Source organism: Lonchura striata, chromosome 7 (genome assembly GCF_046129695.1).
Source record: "Lonchura striata isolate bLonStr1 chromosome 7, bLonStr1.mat, whole genome shotgun sequence".
Taxonomy (NCBI): domain Eukaryota; kingdom Metazoa; phylum Chordata; class Aves; order Passeriformes; family Estrildidae; genus Lonchura; species Lonchura striata.
This window is the reverse complement of record NC_134609.1, coordinates 17,848,399-17,869,402: the sequence shown is the minus strand read 5'-3', so window position 1 is coordinate 17,869,402 and position 21,004 is coordinate 17,848,399.

Below are 21,004 nucleotides of genomic sequence, written 5' to 3'. Positions count from 1 at the left end.
CTCATGAGTAGCCTGGTAAAAGCTGTCTATCTGCTGTGCTACATTCCCAACTTAAAAATGGTCTAGTACTACAATTCAAAGAAAAATCACCATGTTTAGAGAGGCGGGAGAGTGCACCTATTTTCTATGCTTTTCACTTATTTCTTTTAATTTTGGAAATTCTCCAGGTTCCCTATTACAGAATCACTTGCCTGGACAATTTTATTCATGTGTCACCTGAGTGAGAGTGGTAGAAATATGTAGCTATCCAAAAACTTCAAAGCCTGGACTTCTTATATTATTGCTATTTATTGAAGTAGAGATGTATGTTTCTACAAAACAAAATATATCCTTGATGATAGCTTATTGGTATGAAAAGATGGATGCATAGTTCCACTACCACAACATTTGAAGTTATATGGACAAAGATTCATTAAAAATATTTCAAGTAATATTTATTTTTATGTTGTGAATCAAATTACAGTGCTGCCACATCTAGACATTTGGTCTTGGTGTATCTCTGTCTAAGACTTGGCATGAAATCTCGATCAAACAAAAATTAAATTCTTCTAGTTAATTCATCAGAGTTATGATTGCATTCACTGAATTCTCTCCGAGGGCTCACTACATTTGACATGAAATCCTAAATTACAGCAGCTCATATGAAAGCTAGGTTTATTTCTAGAAAATAAATTATATTGAAGGAAGAATATTGCATGATAGATTCAATCCTGATATAGTAAAACTAAAAGCAAATGATAATAGTACATCTACATGAAATATCCCTGGCCTGAAGGCCATAGGACATTTTCTTGATTCAAGGCTTAATATTCAAAGCTTGGTCACAGTTATTCATCTGTTAAGGTTCATGAAGTTTGTCTGATTTATGACTAATTCTGGCTACTACATGGAAACTGTGGTTTCAGATGAATTATGATTTCTTTTTCAGTCTGAGGCACAGACTAAAACTCAAGGCATAAAGAGTGTTTTTTGCCTTGATTTTCAACTAATTTTCAGTGAATTAAATATCTGACAAATAAGGGGGCAGGTCTATCTTTTGGTATTCAAAGCACTAGTGTTAATTAAGAGTGAGTTTGACTCAACTTTCCTCATTCTCCAAAGAACCTTTCTTCTCAGCTGCATAAAAGTCAGATTATCTAGAAAAATGTGGATTTCAATCTCTATAAAACTTATGGGAACTATATAATATAAAAGCTCAAGGCTTGACATAGGTAAGTTCTGTTACTTAAAACAGTTAACAGCTCTGAAATGTTCCAGAGAAGTGCATCTTCCCTCATGTTTATCTGGTCATTGAGGATTGTAATTTCTGACACCTTAATTTTCATGAAATTACTTTTTCTTACTGACATCATAAAAACTGTTAGACATCCTTACTAACAGTAAAGGAATAGACACAAAATACTGATAGGACATCAATGATGTTGAAAGATGACTGACTTATTTTCTGGAAGAGGGGTAATTCGGTCATTCCTGAAGGGTTACTGAGGCATTTCAAACAAGTGTAGATAATTTTTGAAATTGAAACACCTTGCTATATACATTATTTCTGATTTTTAAAATTGCCCTCAGTTTTAAATACTCTCACTCTTACCTTAAATTGTGTCACCAGAGGCAGTGAACTGAAGAAAGAGAGAAAATGGGAAGGGTGACTGAAAAATCACAGCAAGAAATAAGATGATCCAAAAAACCATTATTCCAAATTGCTAGTCCAGCTGAGCTGGATATATCAGAGCAGATATAACTAAGGTGCAATTTCTATTGTAGTTCTCTCACCCTGAAAACAGTCCAAAATGATCTATACAAAGCTGGGGCAAGTTGCAGACAAGGCTGGTGTCCGCAGTATACAATCTCTGATCATCCTCCTGAAGCTTTGCAGTTTGCTAAAGAGTAAAGCATGCTGCAGGCTTGCCCTTCAGAACCTCAATGCATTTCCTGCTTCTGTAGGAACAGATATGAGATAACTGGAAGGAAAACTCACTACACCACAATACTGAACCAAGACCATTTTTGTTTTGCTAGCCCTGATGTTTCAGCTGAAATGTGGTTTGTAATGCTGTAAAATTATGGGTCAGGTAAACCTCATTGCAGCTCTTGGGTATAGCTGTCCCTCTTCATTTAAGATAGATGTAAGAACTCATTATGCTCCTTTGCTGAAACAGGTAACTGAAATGACTTTAGTCTCTAAACCCCAAACACAATTACACATCTCTGTACAAAACAAAAGCTTGAAAAAGCCAGATCAGAAATGAGAATGAAGTGGGTGGAGTGGTTTTGCTATTTTTAAGAATGATACAAATGAAAGTGACACAATGTATGTAGGCTATGCATGTAGGATGTGCATAAATACAGAAAAAGAGGAAATATGTAGAAACTCATGTCAAATTAATGCTAAAGAACAGGTACCAAGGAGTAAACCTGGATGGATTTTGGGCTGCTGGCACAAACTGCCATGGGTTGAATCTCTGAAAAATAAAAAGCTTTTTCAATATGTATAATTTCTGCTATGCTCCAAGAAAGAAGATTTCTTTAAGGTTGCTTCTTAGAAATAGGACTGCACTGATAAAAGATCAATCTCTATTAACAGCTCCCATATCTAATGGAAATATTCAACAAACCTCCACATTTTGTCCAACTATTGGGCACAGTTCCAAAGCTGTGTGACGGAGTGATAGATCTCAGATGTAAATATACGTGCTATTATTAAAGATATAAATCTCAGCTAGAAATATACATCTCATGATTAATTGATTTACAGAATTCCCACCCCATATTTTCAGAGGTGTGCCTTCCCTTAAGTTCCCTAAGTATCATTTACGCTTTGGGAACTGTGACTGCTATATCTAGCTATCTTTCAAATACCCCAAGGACCTGCTAAATCAAAAAGACATTACTATACAGGAGAGAAATATTTTAATTCTCAACTTCTATATGAAGATTTGGTGTCTGTAACCACCCCAACACACCTACATCCTTCTCCAGCAAGTCCAGGAAAAAAAATTAAGATAATGTAGGCAGGTATCTTTTGACTTTGCCCCCAGGTGCCTTGAAAGAAGCTTAGAAAAGGAGAGAGTCTTTTGAGGCACTAGGCTGAAAGTGGCTTGGAGCAGGAGGTGAAGAAATATTCCAATGCCTCGTTCAAGGAAATAGGACTTTGTAGTTTTTTGAAAACAAACAGAAGTGTCTCAAAGAAACAGCCATACAAGAGGACCTGGCTTTTCAAAAGGCATCAAGCTTTGACCCACTGTTAAACTCATCAAAATATAAGTACATTCCTGACTTATACAGACTAGGAAACAGTTATCTCAAATTATCTCTCCCAAAGGAAACTGAGAGTAATCCACATAGTGCAAGTGATTAATTTTCTCAGTGCACATGTCACTTCTGACTTCATTATTAATCAGTGGCTTTTTTCCTGTACCTATAAATCAATGAAAAAACTTACGTGGAAGATGCAATGCACTCATGAATGAAGCAAACATTTTTAAAATGTCCATCTCTGAGCTTTCTAAATCTCACAGCATCAGTGAGGACTCACAAAATCCTTAAGGTTAAGATCCAAGAATGGAATGCATATTTTTCACTTTGCTAAATAAATGCACAGCACTGTGTAGAATGGTCACATAAGGACAGTTTAAAATAAACACACATACATATCATATGCAACACCAAAAAGAGACATCTTGCAGAAGACAACAGTGATTGCTCAAGTGCACAATACACAAAAATGGAATACTTCACATGCTGGAACTGATCAAAGGTCCAGTAGTCTGTCTCTGGTGTGCAGTTCATCTATGTTCCTTTCCTTGGCCAGATGGTTAAAGGCTGTAAATGAGTGTGTGTACAAAGTGGTCCTTTCAGAACATCCTCCTACCTTCCGGCAGCATTAAAGTATTAAAAGTATTATTTTCTGAAACAGATTTTCTGCACAGACCTGTCATGTTTCATAGTCATGCATGGATTCAGTGAAGGAAGAACAACACAAGCAATGATTTACCCTTTCTGAAAAGGAACTGTCACAGCTCCTGAATGTTCTGTGCACCACATACAGCACCCTGGGCTTTTCTGAGAGATCTCCTATCTAATTACTCACCAAGTTCAACCTGCTTAGCTCATGAGATGTGACAAAATCACAGCCTGATGTGGAGTAGCTGGGATTTAACTCTCATTTATAAAATTTATTTGGGAGATTTTTTTTCCTTTCTTTCAATTTTTTTCACTTCACTCTTAAAATCATATAACATCCACATACATACACACAAAACAAAGAGTAAAAGCAAACCACAGCAGTCAGTGAAGTTACTTGCTATAGAAATAGCAGTGCTGGTATTAGCACTTCAAAGGGAAAAGCTATTTTAAAATTTAACTGCCTTGCAGATGCAGCAGATATAGGACAGGGACCAAGGAGAGGTAAGGAGAAAGGGAGAGTAGGAAGATGAGAAAATAAGTGGGGAAGGTAGGAAAACAGATGAATGGTGCATTAATTAAAGGTAAAAATAGCCAAGCTCTGTACTGGCAATGACATTTTGGCAATGTGGAATCCAATAACAAAATTCAATTGACTTCAGGGAAATCTGTTTTTCACTCTGTATCAATAGTTTCACTCTTGTGTACTGCAATGTGTCAATGCAGCTCCTCAATGTATTTAGTTCCTTTTAGTTCATTCTTGCCCATCATTTATTCTACAGTGATTCTACTAATGTTGTAAAGGTGAGAAGGAAACTAACCTTGACCACTGAGTTTACTCAGTATTACATTGGAAAATCAGGTTAGAAACCTGTTAGTTTTTATAGCACAAATTGCTATTCACACAGATGATATTATACCAACCATATATAGTCATTCATCACGTATTAAACTCCTGTATTTTGAAGCAACAGCTACAAAGTCTCATCCCCCTCATTCCTGGATTTGTTATCATCTTCTACACTGCTGAACTCCAGAGGCCATAATGATTTCAAAGGGAGGGATTTAAAACCATCTGTTTAGTCTGTAATGCAAGTTATATGGGATGGTTAGTCAGTCCACACTGACACATAACTGATTATTACTGAGGCTCAAAAAATATTAATGGAGAAGTGTTTTACATACAGTCAGTCTGATTGCTGTGGTAACATTGAATAACCTGAGCTGGCTCATTAAATCCATCCATGATAGAACTTTTTCAGTTTCAGTTCTTTGACAATAGTGATAATAATCACATAGGTAAGTCATTAATCTATTACAACCCTTTAATTTGCTCTTAGATCTGTTCTGAACAGAGTTCAGGCAGCGCAGTTAAAAAGTTACTATCCCTGCCACTGTTATTTCAGGAGATTTTTATGATAAAGGTCATTACAGCAAAAATGAAGAAATACACCCACATCAAAATAATTTACAGGACCACCTTTGCCTTGATATCAGCAGCCCGTTGTGTAAGCACTGAGTGACATCACTTCACAGGAAGCTTTGAAGGAAAGGAGATGGATCCTTTCTCAGGGCTCCTAAAACAACTGAGGCAGTTGCAAACATTTTACAATGGGGAATCAGACTCCATGAATCAATGTAAAATTTTCTTGGCATATGTGCATACAGGATCAGAAACAAGTTCCTAACTCCAAATGTATGACCTTGTGGAAAAGCTCTGAATACAGGAAATAGCAAAGGTTAACTCATAAACTTATGGGATCATAGCTGAAGGACTGTACTTTGCACTTCATAAGGACTGTGAGAAGATTATGGGCATAATTCCAGGTTAGGATTTTTTGCAGATGGTTTTGTGTCTTTTTGATAGACAGAAAAATGAGAACATAGTAGTCTATGAAATTTCTTAGGAAATAAGAAATTCCTTATCAACTTAGTGTGTTTGTTTTTCTGAAAGTTGCTTTAAACTCAGCTTTCTTCCTGTAGGTGCACAAGAAATGTTGCATGGGGATTTTATTTATCCAAATATTATGGAATGGTTCGTATGTTCTTTTCAGGGTAAAAACTGACAATGGCTTTAGACAGTAAAAGATGCAGAAGAGACTAATACAAAGTTTCAAGTGTGTAATCTTACCAATCAGCCATATGAAACAGAGACTGAGAGATGAATTATCATTTAAGAATAATCATAGAATCATACCTTTATGTTACTCACTCCATCTTTTATGTGTTTTCTCTTACTTACTTTTCCATGTTTGTAAAGTTCAGACCATTTAAAATTCCTTTATCCATATGGCTGGGTTAAAAGTTCTCTAATTAGATTTTTTAAAAATCAGTGGTTTTGCTTCATGGCCTCAAATGTTGAATTCCTTAGCTAATAAAAAACAAAGGCTTTGTAGCAGGTTAATTTCAGGGAAAATACACTTAAAATGCTCATAGTTAAAATAAATAAATCTCTCTAAATATCCAATTATTTAATGTAAAAAATCATGTGGCCTTCATTTTCACATATGTAGATGCAATCATTCTGGATTAAATAAATTTGAATGAATGTAGAAGGTCCTAACATAAAATTACAAAAAAATAATACTTGCAATACTTCTAAGTGAGGTACTTACACTTTGTTCTCTCATACTTCTTTATAGGCTCAATCCATTTTATTGTAGTCTAGAGACTGAATCTACCACATCTCCTTAAATACACTGCAGATTTCAAAGTTAAGAGTTCTGAGCTCTGGAAGTCCTGCTTTCATGTTGAACACATTTTCATTGTATATCACATGTAAACATGTATAAACACATGTATCACATCTCTTCATTTGTAGAAATCAGCTGAGAAATTTTCATTGAAACCATTGGACACTGGAGGTGGATGAGGAAATATACACATTTGATTTTGAGGAAATGACAGTAATTTTTAAAAGTGTGGCCCTTGACTTCATTTAAATTTTTGATATTTGGTCTCCTTGCAATAGTTTTTATCTAGTTTTTGATATTTCAGTTAATTTTTTTCTTGGTAAGTATACACAGTAATTGGGTCATTTTAACACTTCAGAGCACTATGGAATATTTTAACTAAATAGAATCTACCTCTCTTGAACTCTAAACCGCCAAAGACATTTACTCAGTGATGATTTTAGTCTTTAAAAGAACAGATTAACATTAAAAGAACAACTTACCATCCTTGTCAAAGAAAAAGAAATCACTTGAAACAAGAAAATAATGGTATCTGTATTCTTCTGATGTTAATTATATACTTTTTTGTTGATTCTACTCTGAAATAATAAACATTATGCTCTGGCCTTCAGTTTGGGATATGTAACTGATGTTACAGTCAATTCTTTCACTGCTGTGCCTGTAACAGTGGAGATCTGCTTAATTAGACTCCCCTTCAAAAACCACAAAGAATAATTGCATTCCCAGGTTTTTAGGTACCACATGGTGTTCTGAATACAAAACTAAATGCATAGGACAAAATAAACCCTGCACTACTAATATTTCATAGGCAAAGACTACCATACAGGTTAACATAGAAAATAATGTATCTCTTTGCCTCAGATTTTTTTGCAGACAGACTTAATTGCTTATTAACTCCACAGGTAGAGATAATTACAAAGATTTAAACATATGCCTTCAATTTTGACATGTCCAATGTATGCAAAACTGAGGCCTGATTTTTCAGACTGGTTTGTGCTTCAAAACCCAGTCAATGTTGAAGTGGTAACTGTAGGTACTCATCCCCTGAAAATAATATCATTATACTAAATATAAGTATCTACTAAACACATAAAATAATTTTAAGAGTAATATTCTTATACTAAGGTAGTTTAACTGTATTAAGCACACATAAAAACCATAAACATAAGTAGTAAAATTTTAATTTTTGTTTTGGTCTTGTGTTTTTGTTTTGGTTGTTCGTTTGGGTTTTTGCTTGTTTGTTTGTGTTTCCTTTTTTCTCTGCATGCTTGAGAGTTTTGGATATGCAAGGTGGTTGTCCTCTGTATTGAGAAGATCCTATGTGAAAAATCTCCAACAAAAGAAGGAGAGATCTGATTTCAACTAACTAAAAGACTGAGACCAGGCCTAATGAATGACTAAATCAAGTGATATTGTCAGAGGATATATTGACACTGTGTTTTACCAACAGGCACAGTGTCAGTGTCACATGTTGTGAGCTGAATAGAGGAAAGCATCTTCCCAACAGGAGCCATGGACTGCTGTTATGCAGAGTGTTGGAGCTACTGAAGCTCTGTAGCTGCCTGATGGCTCATGTTTGGCTCATGTTGCTTCAGAGAAAGGGCAGGCAAAAATCATGTTTGCCTTTAAAGGCTCACATTAATTAACATTATTCCACATTAACAGTGGAATAACTAACCTCAGTTTTTTGCTGAATATGAATGATCAAAGCTTATTCTTGTAACTATTTTTTTTTAAAAAATTACTATATACCTTATTTTGCTGTCTGCTGAGGAAACTGATGTTTTCCTCAAGTTGTAATGTAGGTAATTTAGCTCAAGTTATTCACAGAAGTTTATTTTATGACGTATGCAAAATCATGATCTAAAGCAATGATCAGACACTTAAAGCAGAACATTTTTAGAAGATTCCTCCTTAGATTCCTCCTCTACCCCCAAATTAACCAAGTTATCAAGCATAAACTGATTATTTCTCTTTGAGATGGTATCTAATTTATGATGCCAAGTACATATGCCCTGGGGTTGACAATGACTAGTAATATGACATTTTCAGGAATATAACAGCAGTTACACTATTATCAAGATGCATTGAATACAATGGGCAATTATGGTAATTATGTAACTAATCACAGAAAACAAGGTGTACTGAAGATGCATTGTTTATTGCATTTATGTTTGTAGAATCTGAACAATTTAGAAGAACTCCTGTCTATTTAGAAAACGGGAAAGCATTCTATCACTCTGATTCTTAATGCATATCTTAGAACAGCGTTTCAAGTGTGTTTGAATATGAAGGAAAAAGGGAAGTACTTCCAAATATTTGCACACCAAATTCTATAAATAAGTGTCTAAATTTTCATGGTTTCCTCATAACAATATCTTTCAATAGTATAGAATGTGATGTATGGGACTGCAATTCACATAATAAGACAAAAGGACCCAAGATAGAGGATGCTGGAGTAAAGCATCTAAGCTAAATACACAAGGCCACTGAAGTCATGACAAAAATTTCTTCTTTTACATGAAAGCACCAAGGCTGCTTCTGGTCCAATGGGCCTATCAATACCAAATGAAAGCTCTTGAGTTTCCACACACATATGTATTCCATATATTTTTCATAGCACTTTTGCTTTTTAAATTTTTCATAGCCATGAAATAACTCCTTCTTACTCATATTTAATGTGAAAGAAAACTTGTAATAGAAGAGTTGACATAAATTAGTATGTCCCCTTTAGGTATTTTTTGATTTTAAAGTGTCTAGAAGTTACAAAGTACAAATTAGGTGCATATAGAAGAAAAGGGTGTACATCCTAAAGAAATAATAAACATTCCTAAAGTTTAGAGGGAAGAGATTTTTAATTTATTTATGTATATTTCTGTGGCTCAGCTAACTAAAGAATTCAAGATCCAAAGCTGAAGTATTTTTCTGTTGTTTAGGTTTTCTTGTTGTTTTAAGACTCCTGGAATCTCTGGGAGAGATCTGCACAAAGAAGTCTTGCTCACTTCTTAAGGATAGTTTTAAGAAGTCAAAGTTCTCAAATTCTGGCAACACATGTTCAACATGTTCAAGAAACACAGAGAAAAGCCTGTTTGGGAGACAAGTTCCCCTCTTTGATGGTCTGCGCCTGTGGCAAGGCCTGGTGGTCAGCCACCTTCTCTGCAGCCGGTGGTGTCAGCAAGCACGTTCCCTGCCTGCCCTTCCTTCACCTGCCTTGAGCATCTTGCCAAAGCTACTTAGTACAGCTCAGTGCTCAGGGCACCTTGGGCCTCAGGATGATGGAGGAAGTGAGATAAAAGTTCATGAGGAAGGCCAAGAAAATTCCAAATACCTTTTATGATAGCATGTCATGTCTCTGTTCATATGGCGTTTCAGGAATCTGTCACAAAGCACTCAACCTCAGCAGGTTTTGAGGTAACTTCAGACACTGTCCTGGCAGAAAAACTTAGAGTTAAACAGAACTTTTGCAGCAATTATTTTTGGCTTTGCAGAAACAACACCTCAGAGAGACTCCCAGGAGTGAGCTGATGATTGTGTGGCCTTTTTTTGTTAAAGTCAGTCTCAACATTTTAAAGTTTTTAATAAGCATTTTAGCATAGGTTACTAGCATGGAAGCTGCTCATTATGAGCTAATTGTATCAAAGAGTTGCTGAAAGTGCTTGAATGTTAAATATATGCTACTCTAAGCAAATATTCACAAGTCTTTCAAAACAGATGTTTGAAAAAGAGTAGGCTGTCTGCTCATGGTAGCAGTACACAAAGTACATGAAGAAGAGAGACTTAATAATGAATATACTCACAGCTACATGGATGCTAATCCACAGTGGGGTTTTTTAAAAAAAATTCAATTAAATGTATAAACCAGCAGTAACCCAAATACTTTTTGTAAGCAAGTTTACTGCAAACACCAGTAATTCTTGGTTTTCTCTGTTCTCCCATTGACTTCTCTCCACTGCTTTCCTACCTACCCTGTTTGTGCATGACCCTCCCAGTCCCAACACCTACTCAGTCCTTATTTTCTTCTGTCAGCTGGGGCTCTCCCTATTTTCAGTCTGTTCACACACCCCTTCCCTTCCCTTCCCTTCCCTTCCCTTCCCTTCCCTTCCCTTCCCTTCCCTTCCCTTCCCTTCCCTTCCCTTCCCTTCCCTTCCCTTCCCTTCCCTTCCCTTCCCTTCCCTTCCCTTCCCTTCCCTTCCCTTCCCTTCCCTTCCCTTCCCTTCCCTTTTCTCTTTCTTCCTCTCTTTACCTCGTTATTTCTCTCCTTTCATTCTTTGATAATAATTTTGGTGTCAGGATGTCTTAAATTCTACAACACAAAGCAGCAAGGTTGGATAGGACAGCATTTAGTGTGCCATTCATTACAAATTACAGAAATACTAAAGCTGCCAACATACACATAACACATTCTGCAAAACACATGGCAAAAGCTCCATTGTCCTCTCTTTTCCCTTTTGTTCTTGTTTTACCTCATATGCCCCCAAATCAATAGCATTCTGTTGACTGATTCCCTGGTATTGACTACCTAGGACATTCAGCAGATGCAACTTTACAAAAAAAAAAAAAAAAAGTTATAACATTGTTAAACTGGCCTTACAAACTTTAAGAACCGGTATTTCTTACTTTACTGTTTTTACTTTTTATTCTTGTGGTTTTCAGTTGCTTCCTTGTTTTGCCTTGCATACAGTTTTATTCAGCAATCTGATATCTGAATAACATATGGTTATATGGTATTTTATGGTTTTTTTATAGTGGATACATTTGCTGATATTGAGTCATGTAGCATATCATAGTGCTTTGTGGTCACTAAAGCATCAGGGGGAGAGATCTCTGCACTACTGAGCTCAAAACAATCAACTGCTACATGAGTGACACATTTTATTCATCAAACAGAGGGGATTTCTGATCCTAAAGAACTGAACCCCAGACTGAAACAGAACTAATTGTTGTACTTCAGATCTATGACTAAGTCATGTTACAAAATTTAAATAAAATACATTACTAAATGTAAAATACATTCCTACAGCATTATACTTACCCTGAACTTATTTTTCTGCTTGCTGAACCTGGAGTAGTTTAGTTGGTTGGTTGATTGTTTTAGGCTTGTTTTGATTCTTTTCTTTGTTTGTGTTTTTGGATTTTGTTTTTGTTTGTTTGGGGGTGGGTTGTTTTGATTTAATTTTTTTACAGGTAATTTCTTATTTCTTCTCTCTCTCCCCTCAGAATTTTTTTCAGCTTTTTATTATATTGAGTTGGAGCTAAGATGATCCTTCTGATCTTGTTCCAAGAGTGAATTGGAAGGGCAGCTCTGCACTGACAAGCAAAACCTGACCTCCACTCTCCCTTAGCTACGTTTTTCTGCATTTCTACATTTTAACCAGAATCACTCATTTACCATAACCTCCTATAGCTTTTGATGCACCCAGAGCTTTTTAGCTTGCTTCACAAATTCTTCCTGACTCTCTGCTTCTGTTCACCAGTGTGCCACTATGATTTTCTATTATTATACCTCTTCTCATAGTGAACCACGTACAATCTATGCCAGAAGCTTGAAACAGGAAAGGGAATTTGCTGTATCAGCAAGTTCCTTGAAAAATACTATTGAAAAATACTTTGCTGCTAGGGCAACAAAGGAGAAAAGAGTTTCTTCCTTGCCCAAATGTCTAAATTACTCCTCGGATTCCTTTTCACATTCACACACTAGTTTTCTCTGTTTAACACTTATATTAAAATACACCTTGATTAAATATGCCTTCATTTAACTCTTCCTGATATCTTTAGAAGATTGAATTGAACTGTTACAACTTAGCCCTATATTTGATGATTTGTCTGCTGCAAAGCTGCAGAAAATATGAGTCATCATTTGCAGGCAGAACTTTTCCGATCACCATGGCACAGGGACTCCTTTTTTTTTTCCTAAATTTGAAAATACCAGTCTTCAGAGCACAGTTTGAATAGCAGAGATGAATCAGAAACACCAGCCATTTTCTCCCTATGTGCCTGATTCCATTAGGAGCAGGGCAAAGATTTCTGCATCTGCAGAGCTGAACCCTTAAAAATATTTATTGTTTTATAGAGACACTGCAGAAAGAGACACCATTGAAGAAAATATCTCTATAATCATTGCTTACTTCATCAACCTGATCTGCCACAAGAGGGCAGAGGCTGATGTCACTCAGCTTCATCTACTGTCACATGAGAATGTCAGGGATCTTTAATGGGAAAATTTATCATGTTTAAATACCAGGGTGAAAAATGAAATTCCATTAACTATTTTTAAATGTCTTTAGGCCAAAAAGTCAAATGCAGCAACAGAACTCTATTACTGCTGTTGCAATGACTACAACTACCATAGCTTATTTATAAGGCATTTATTACACACACACATGTATAGAAAAATATGTGTATGGAGCAAGTTTAAAAATGTGTCAAGCCAAGATACTGACACCTTTGTGTAATTGCTCATTATAATAAATGGGTAGATTTTGAAGTGGGGAATTGTTAGACATTCAAAACTATGATGCCAGTCTTAGAATAGTTTAAACTCTCTGCATTTGCTGAGCAAAAAATGAGTGAATATGCTAGTAAGGGCATAAATAGACCTTATTTTTAGGAGAGACAGTAAAAGAAACAATGGACATGGATGCTGTGACCTGCCATCATTACAGCACACTGATGCCTTGGTGCTGAATAGGTAGCAGAGAAACTCAAATCAATAATGTGTTATATTCTGCACTGGTACAATGGTTTTGATGGAAAAGTGAGGAAATGAAAAAATCCAGCTCAGTTTTTACACTGGGGTAATTTATATTGCATACACTGACTTCCGCTGCCTTAAAATTTCTGATAAATTGAAGTTGATGGAACTATGACTTAAGAATTTGTGGGCTTAGATTCTGACAAATCCCACTCCTGTTTCTTACTGGTAAGAATTGCTTGTAATAATATTTGTACTTTAAAAAAGTTTCCATGGATTATCAGCTGATTCAACTACTGAAATGAAACCTTCAATACCACTCATTAATATATTTGTCATTAACAGAAACTGCCTAAAAAATACAGGAATTTATTTTTCTTCTTGCTAATATTGCAGCTGTAAAGCAAGAGCAGTTCTTGCCCCTGTCAGGTTTTTTTCCTGAGCTCCAGCTTAGTAAAAAAATACATTACAGAAGCAAGAGAGGAAACTATAATGCTCTTTTCAATTTTTGTTAAAGCATATTTTAACAAAATGCAGACTTTTGTATAGTGAGACTGCTACCATGCTCTCTGTTCAATGCCTTCTTAAAGATACTGTTAGACACTCAGTGGGAGGAGAAACAGCAAAAATCTCTGCACATTTTCATGCTCACAAAACTGATGGTGATGATTGTAATTATAAAGGACAGCATGAATGAGGTAGTTACAAAATTCTGATAAGATAACTTGCCTAGCACAGTGCTCTGTCAAAAAATTAAAACCTATCTATTACAGGGGTAAAAAATCAGCCTTTTCTCCACCCTGAAAAATTTTGGGAGGAAAGAAGAAAAGGAAAAGGAAAAGGAAAAGGAAAAGGAAAAGGAAAAGGAAAAGGAAAAGGAAAAGGAAAAGGAAAAGGAAAAGGAAAGGAAAAGGAAAAGGAAAAGGAAAAGGAAAAGGAAAAGGAAAAGGAAAAGGAAAAGGAAAAGGAAAAGGAAAAGGAAAAGGAAAAGGAAAAGGAAAAGGAAAAGGAAAAGGAAAAGGAAAAGGAAAAGGAAAAGGAAAAGGAAAAGGAAAAGGAACCGCTGCAAAACATCTCCACAATTCTCCTCTAGGTAAAGGGATTTCATATTCCAGAATCTGAAATATATTCATTTTAAAAGATTCATATGTTGCAAAAAGTATTCCCATTTAAAACTGCTGGAGACTTAAAATTTTAAAAAATGTAGATTTTTGCTATTATGATTGGGAAACTAAATATAGTCTGTTGTCTGGGAATCTAGATAACCCATAGCCCCTGGTTCCCCCACAGTTGCTGGGTTTGCAATTTCCCATGGGCTACCTCAGGCACAATGAGGTCAGGTGAACTGTCGGGAAACTACATTGGATTTACCAGAAACTTCTCTGGTTTCATTTAAAAACTGAACCTAATTACTACATTTCCACTGTGTCCTGACAAACTAATACTGTCTGATAGAAATGTTGTGCTAGATTTTTTCCAACCAGGCCCAGTCTCTGTTATAAATGAACTTGTGACAGCACTAACACCATTAATGCAGCAGGGACAAAAATCAAAGGACTGATTCCAGCTTATTCTTTTAATTTTAGACCAAGACTTGGACAACTGTTTATACCACATCAATTGTGATTATCAAGTTCATCTGATTTACTTCCAGCCCCTGCATGAATACTAGTATATAAAAATGCATTTTTTAAAAAACAAATGTAGCAATAGACAGTGAGAAAATAATTTCCTGAAAATGAAGTGTATTAGGATGAAAAGAATGGGGAAAAGTATATCCAGTTAAAGCAGCTAAGGTGGCTGATTCTACTAGGCTGATCTGAGGAGCTGGAAGATGATCCAGGGAAGTGAGGTACCCAGGTTCCCCTCAGAAGTAAATAGATGCAGAAAAAATCTCAATAAATTTGCAGACAAAAAAAACACCCTATGAGGGGGGTGGGGGGTGAAGATATCCAGTTCTAGCCAATAAATCACTGAGCATAGCACATGAGCCAAAAGTGCCACCAAATGTAGCAGTGACAGTGTAGCATTATTAAGGACCTTCACACGTGCATCCTCTGCACTCTGGAATAAATTATCTGAAGACAGACACTTAATTAGCTGGGACTCCCTTCTTCTGAAGATTAGCTGGCTGATGATACCTGCCTTTTTCAAAACAACTCATAAATTAAGCTAATCTGTTCAAAAGCATAAAAACTGTGGGTTTATTCTCCTTAGCCACTGCAAATTCAAATGCATGCCTCCCACTTCCCAGAGTGTGGGAAAGCTGCTTACAGCAGTAACAAAAACCAGCCCCAGTATATAACATATAGTATATAGTTAGAATATGTAGCATATAGTATTTAGTTAGAATATATCAGGAAGGCTATTTGTATTCTTTCCAAAAATAAAACTCTACAGACACCTTAAGCTCTTCAGTCAGTTTTTTTCCCCATGTCAGGAGATGGCACATTTTACTGAGTTAAAATCAATTGTGAATTCCCACAGATTTCAACAGAGACAGGTTATCACTGCAAAACAGTAATAACAAAGACAAAGAAACAATACAATGTGTTTTCCTTTTTATAAATGGATTAATCTGTACTTTTTAATATTTTTAAATGTCATTTCTGTATCCAGAAGGTCAGCTATCATTCTCATACCCTTTAGAATAAGACAGCTGTGAAGGGGACTGATAAAAAAAGCTGTCATTTTAATGAAGTTTCCATTTTCTTAAAGAAACTTGCACATGCATAAAACCTTACAGCCAGGCCTGACTCATAGCCATTAGTTCTGCCAAGTATAAAAGACATCCATAATCCTTCCCAACAATGTATAAGACACATTTCTGCTGAATAAACTTTGCCAGTGTTATTAATCTTTTTTGCTACCTAATATGCTTTTATGTTACATATCTACTTTTCCCACTATTCTCTTCAGAATGTCTAATTTCTTTGGACCATTTAAAAAAACCCAAATTGGAATATTCTTCCCCAAATATTTAGTATCAGTGAATCTGTAAACACAGAGAAGGATTTGAAAGAACTCACCTGATGCAAATTTAGGACATTACCACAGCAACTAGATCATTACAGTGAATTATGAAAGAAAGTGCTGAAAAAAAGATCAAATTGTTATAAAACAGTAATTTAAATGAGAGTAAAGTGAAATTCACCAAAGGAGCTTGGCCTTGTTGGGAGAGGAGAAAAATGTGATTAATAAAGGGATATCTGTGATTAGCCCACATCCACATTTTCAAAAATTTATACGACATTGCCAATTAATGGTTTGATAAGAAAATCACAAGTAATTTGGTGAAAGAAATGAAGAAAGTTGTTACCTTTTCACAGGTAATGCATGACTCTTGAGAGGAAGAGTGTGACTGATCCTCATCAGTTTCAATACAAAGTGATGTAGGTTCACTGGAACTTAAGCAAAGAAAGAACATGGAAAACACAGACTTCATTGGTGAACCTCAGCTGAGCCACCAATAATTCCCACCAAAGGGAGTGAAAAGTAGCAAAACTGCGAGACTTTTGCTGTTCCCATTCATCAAGCAATACCCTAAACTCATGTTTAAAAGAAAGACCTGAAGATGTATGTATCACACTTTATGTACAAATGCCTGAAATAGCCCTTAACAGCCTATTTTACTGGAAGCTGCAGTGGCCTGATGGCTTCAGACAAGTTTGCACTGATCTTCCCCAACAGTAGGCTCTGAAATCTCCCAGGTAACCTGGGTCTGCACTAGCTGTGATCTTCCTTTCACAGGGGAGTCCACAGTTGACCAATTTGAGATAAAGACTGGCCAGAATTGCTTGAGGCTAGAAATATCAGAGAACATTCTTCTAGACTGCTTCTGAATATCACTCTCCATTTGCTGCTTCTTCTGCAGTCCTCCAATTCTATCAATTTTTATAAAAGAGTTCTTGGGGTTTTCTCAGTTGTGTTAGATACCTAATTGCAAATCCTACCTTTGGAACTCTTCCTGTAAATCCTTAAGTAATCTTCCTAGAGACCTGGTATCATATGTAAACAGGTGGAGGAAGTAATTTAGTTATCATCTCTTCATCTCTGTATGAAAAACAAAGCACACTGACATCTCTGGAGAAAGAAAGAAAGAAAGAAAGAAAGAAAGAAAGAAAGAAAGAAAGAAAGAAAGAAAGAAAGAAAGAAAGAAAGAAAGAAAGAAAGAAAGAAAGAAAGAAAGAAAGAAAGAAAGAAAGAAAGAAAGAAAGAAAGAAAGAAAGAAAGAAAGAAAGAAAGAAAGAAAGAAAGAAAGAAAGAAAGAAAGAAAGAAAGAAAGAAAGAAAGAAAGAAAGAAAGAAAGAAAGAAAGAAAGAAAGAAAGAAAGAAAGAAAGAAAGAAAGAAAGAAAGAAAGAAAGAAAGAAAGAAAGAAAGAAAGAAAGAAAGAAAGAAAGAAAGAAAGAAAGAAAGAAAGAAAGAAAGAAAGAAAGAAATATACTAAGGATGTTGGAATTAAATTCAGCTTGGTTTACAAAATTATAGCACACTCCATGAAATATAAACAGATATACCAAATGTTTAAATCCTAATATTTTATTGCAAATATTTATACTTGGCTGCTTTAACCAAGTAGACAATAACCATTTGCAAAAACTTGAATCTCATTCCATATAGTTTTCAAATACAGGTATGTACTTAGATGGAAGTAATCACCTTAACAGACACTTTTTGAGGTTATGTGCAGCACTTACCCTTCTCCAAATGCACATCAAAATCCAAACCTGTCTGAATCAAATAGACAGAAAGTCACATCTTTTTTACCTCATGCAGTCATGTTGAACATCACATGATTCCCTCATGTCTTTTCTCAGAACTTAGAAGGAGAGAGCAATGAAGGGAAAAGGATCACAGGACAGAGGGACAGAGTATTTTCCTCTGCATAACTTTGAACGGCTGCTAAGAAAAAGAAGAGAAACATTCTCCTAATGAAACTCCTAATGAAGTAACTTCCTTCCAGCTTCCTGACTTAAAAACCCTAAACACTTTAGATATTTGCCTAGTGCTGGGGAAAAATCTTCACTGATTTCAATGGTTTATCAGTCATAAATAATTCAAAATCTGAAACACCGTACCATTTAATTATCTAAATACTGCCACCTTTATCCCAGTGTCCAGAGCCAAACTAGTGGAATAATATAAGCATGACTGTTGTTTTATTAACAATTTAAGTTACAAAAAATTATTTCTCCAAGCTGACTTATTATTGTAGACTCAAGCTCTTTTCCTTGATACATCATTAAGGTATCTTGGGACTAATATTAAACTTCTTCTAGCTGTATCAATTGTCTATATGTTTGCTTGATTGATAATACAAAAAAAAAACATTAAAAGTTGCCATATCAGGTCAGATGTTGTTTATGTTGTTGTCAGATGTTGTAGCTGTAAAAAGTATCAGTCAGTGACTATTTATTAGACGTTTATTGTTTATTACTAGTGACCAATGGAAATGCAGACCATTATTTCTCACATTTCATACAAAGCTATATATTCACACACAGGAGTTCCATCCATCCATCCATCCATCTGAAAATTTCAGTAATGAAATAACCAATATTGTATGCATCATGTGGTCCAGCACCGAAAATCTTCTTTAGAAGGGGACAAGGGAGGTTTGGTTCTTTGTTTCCTGTTGCTGTAAGGTCTAACACAGAGCTGTGGATGGCAGTGAATGCTGCAGGGTGCTTCATTCATTATGATGCTTATGCTTATTCATAATTGCCAAGGCTGCCTAGGGCTCATCATAGGCTTAGCATCTCTTCATCTATATGTAAGAATCTAAATAATGCATAGCTCTCACAAGTCTATGTCTTTGCACTATCCCAAGAATTTCTCCCTGTTATGAAATGTGAATTATTGTAAGCATAACTCAGGATTATTTTGCCTGTGTAGATTTTTCTGCATTCTGGAGAAGTCTGTCAATTTATTTTAGTTCTGAAGATGTCTCTATTTAAGAGAACATGGGATATTATAAAGACTATTCTTTGCACAATATCTCTGTGGCTTATTTTGTCCTATATCCTCTGAGGCAAGATGAGAATCTATGAGGAACATTAAATAGAATGAGATAAGAAGATAGTGCCTCTGATTTTCCCTATATACATGTCATTTCCTATAGTGGAATTACTGAAACAATGTTACTCCAGAGCTTCTTATGCTCTATGAAGCTCTGCAATGCAGGAAATGCAGGAAAACTAAGGACATGTTGTTCTTCTGAGAAAAACCAGGATTTTTTTTCTTTCAATCTGTTTAAAAATAGTCGTACAGGTTTTCAAATTATAAAAGAGGTGCTGAAAACTTGCTGCATGGTGCTCAAAGAAGCAAAGTCCTATTGCAAACCACAACTGATCACACCCCAGAAGAGAGTTCTCTATCCTATCTCTATCCAATATGACAAAGTAAAAAACCTTGTAATGAACATTTTGGAAGGAGAAGTTCAATGTTGAAACTGAGAATGGTGGGGAACTTTGCACATTTTTAATTTCTTTTTTTATTAACATTTCATTTATATTCAACTATAAGTTATTACATTCACTGTTTCCAACGTTTCAGACTAGTTGAGTGCAATGGACTCCTTGCACACCTAACATGTTTATGGAAAAGGAGAATAGAGAGCAGACCTTTACAGAGAATGCAAACAATGAATGAAGAATCAAATCATCCTCTCTAGGATTATACCACAATAAGAAGAGCTTAAACAGAAGTATATATAAAAAAATTAAGTATAAAAGCTGAGGAAATCACTCAATCAAAATTAAAATCTATTAGCAGCTTAGATGATGAAAGTTTGTTTCTGTTTAATTTTAATATAGATCAAGCAAATGAGATATAAAAGATAATTAAATAGTGTGTCTGTTTACTTCAAAAAAAAATCCCCACAAAAATTAAAATTCACACAGTCTGTAGTTTTGAAGTTGGGTATTTCAATGATTGCCTTACTTTTGGGGGCATATGCCCATGAGTATCACCTAAGAGTTCTGCAGTAAGGCCTAGAGCAATAAATGAAAAGAAAAATCAGTGTAGGAAGAGACTGCAACTAATAAATATTTGATCAGATACACAAATTCACACAGTTTGATAATGCCTTGAGGAATTTGCCATAAATTATTAACTCCTGCAATGTAAACGTGTGGTATTATGTTCCTTAAGAAACAGCAAGCCAATAAAGAGCTATTAATTTTTTCAAGTAATTTTTTTTCCATAAGTACATATATCTGAAATATTATAGGCTTATATAAAATAATGTGAAAAAATAATGTGTGAATAAAAAATGAAAATAATAAAATATAAAGAAAGGTGCCCCAGAGGCTTAGAATCTGTAGAGTCATTCCCACTTTTCTGAAGAATGATACAATTTTAAGATGGGAATTGAAACTGTTTTTAACAATTAAATTACCTTAGGAAAAAAAATGCTCTTTGCCCCTCTTAGAGAAAGCTCTCAGTGCGTGTGATACAGACACATCAGTGCAGTGCTACCAACAGGTGGTGAAAAATGGCCAGCTGCTAGGCAGCAAGGAGAGCTTAAAGAAAGAATTTTCCATTACTGTTTCACTGGAAATAGAAGGAAAATATTTCAATTGTTCTCAGGATGGATTAGAACTTCAGAGTTCTCACTACCAAATAAAGCAACTGTGAGAATCTATGTAGTCTTCATCTTTTACATGGATTTTTCTGTATGCATCTGAAGATGTCCAGCAGTCACACACACTGGGA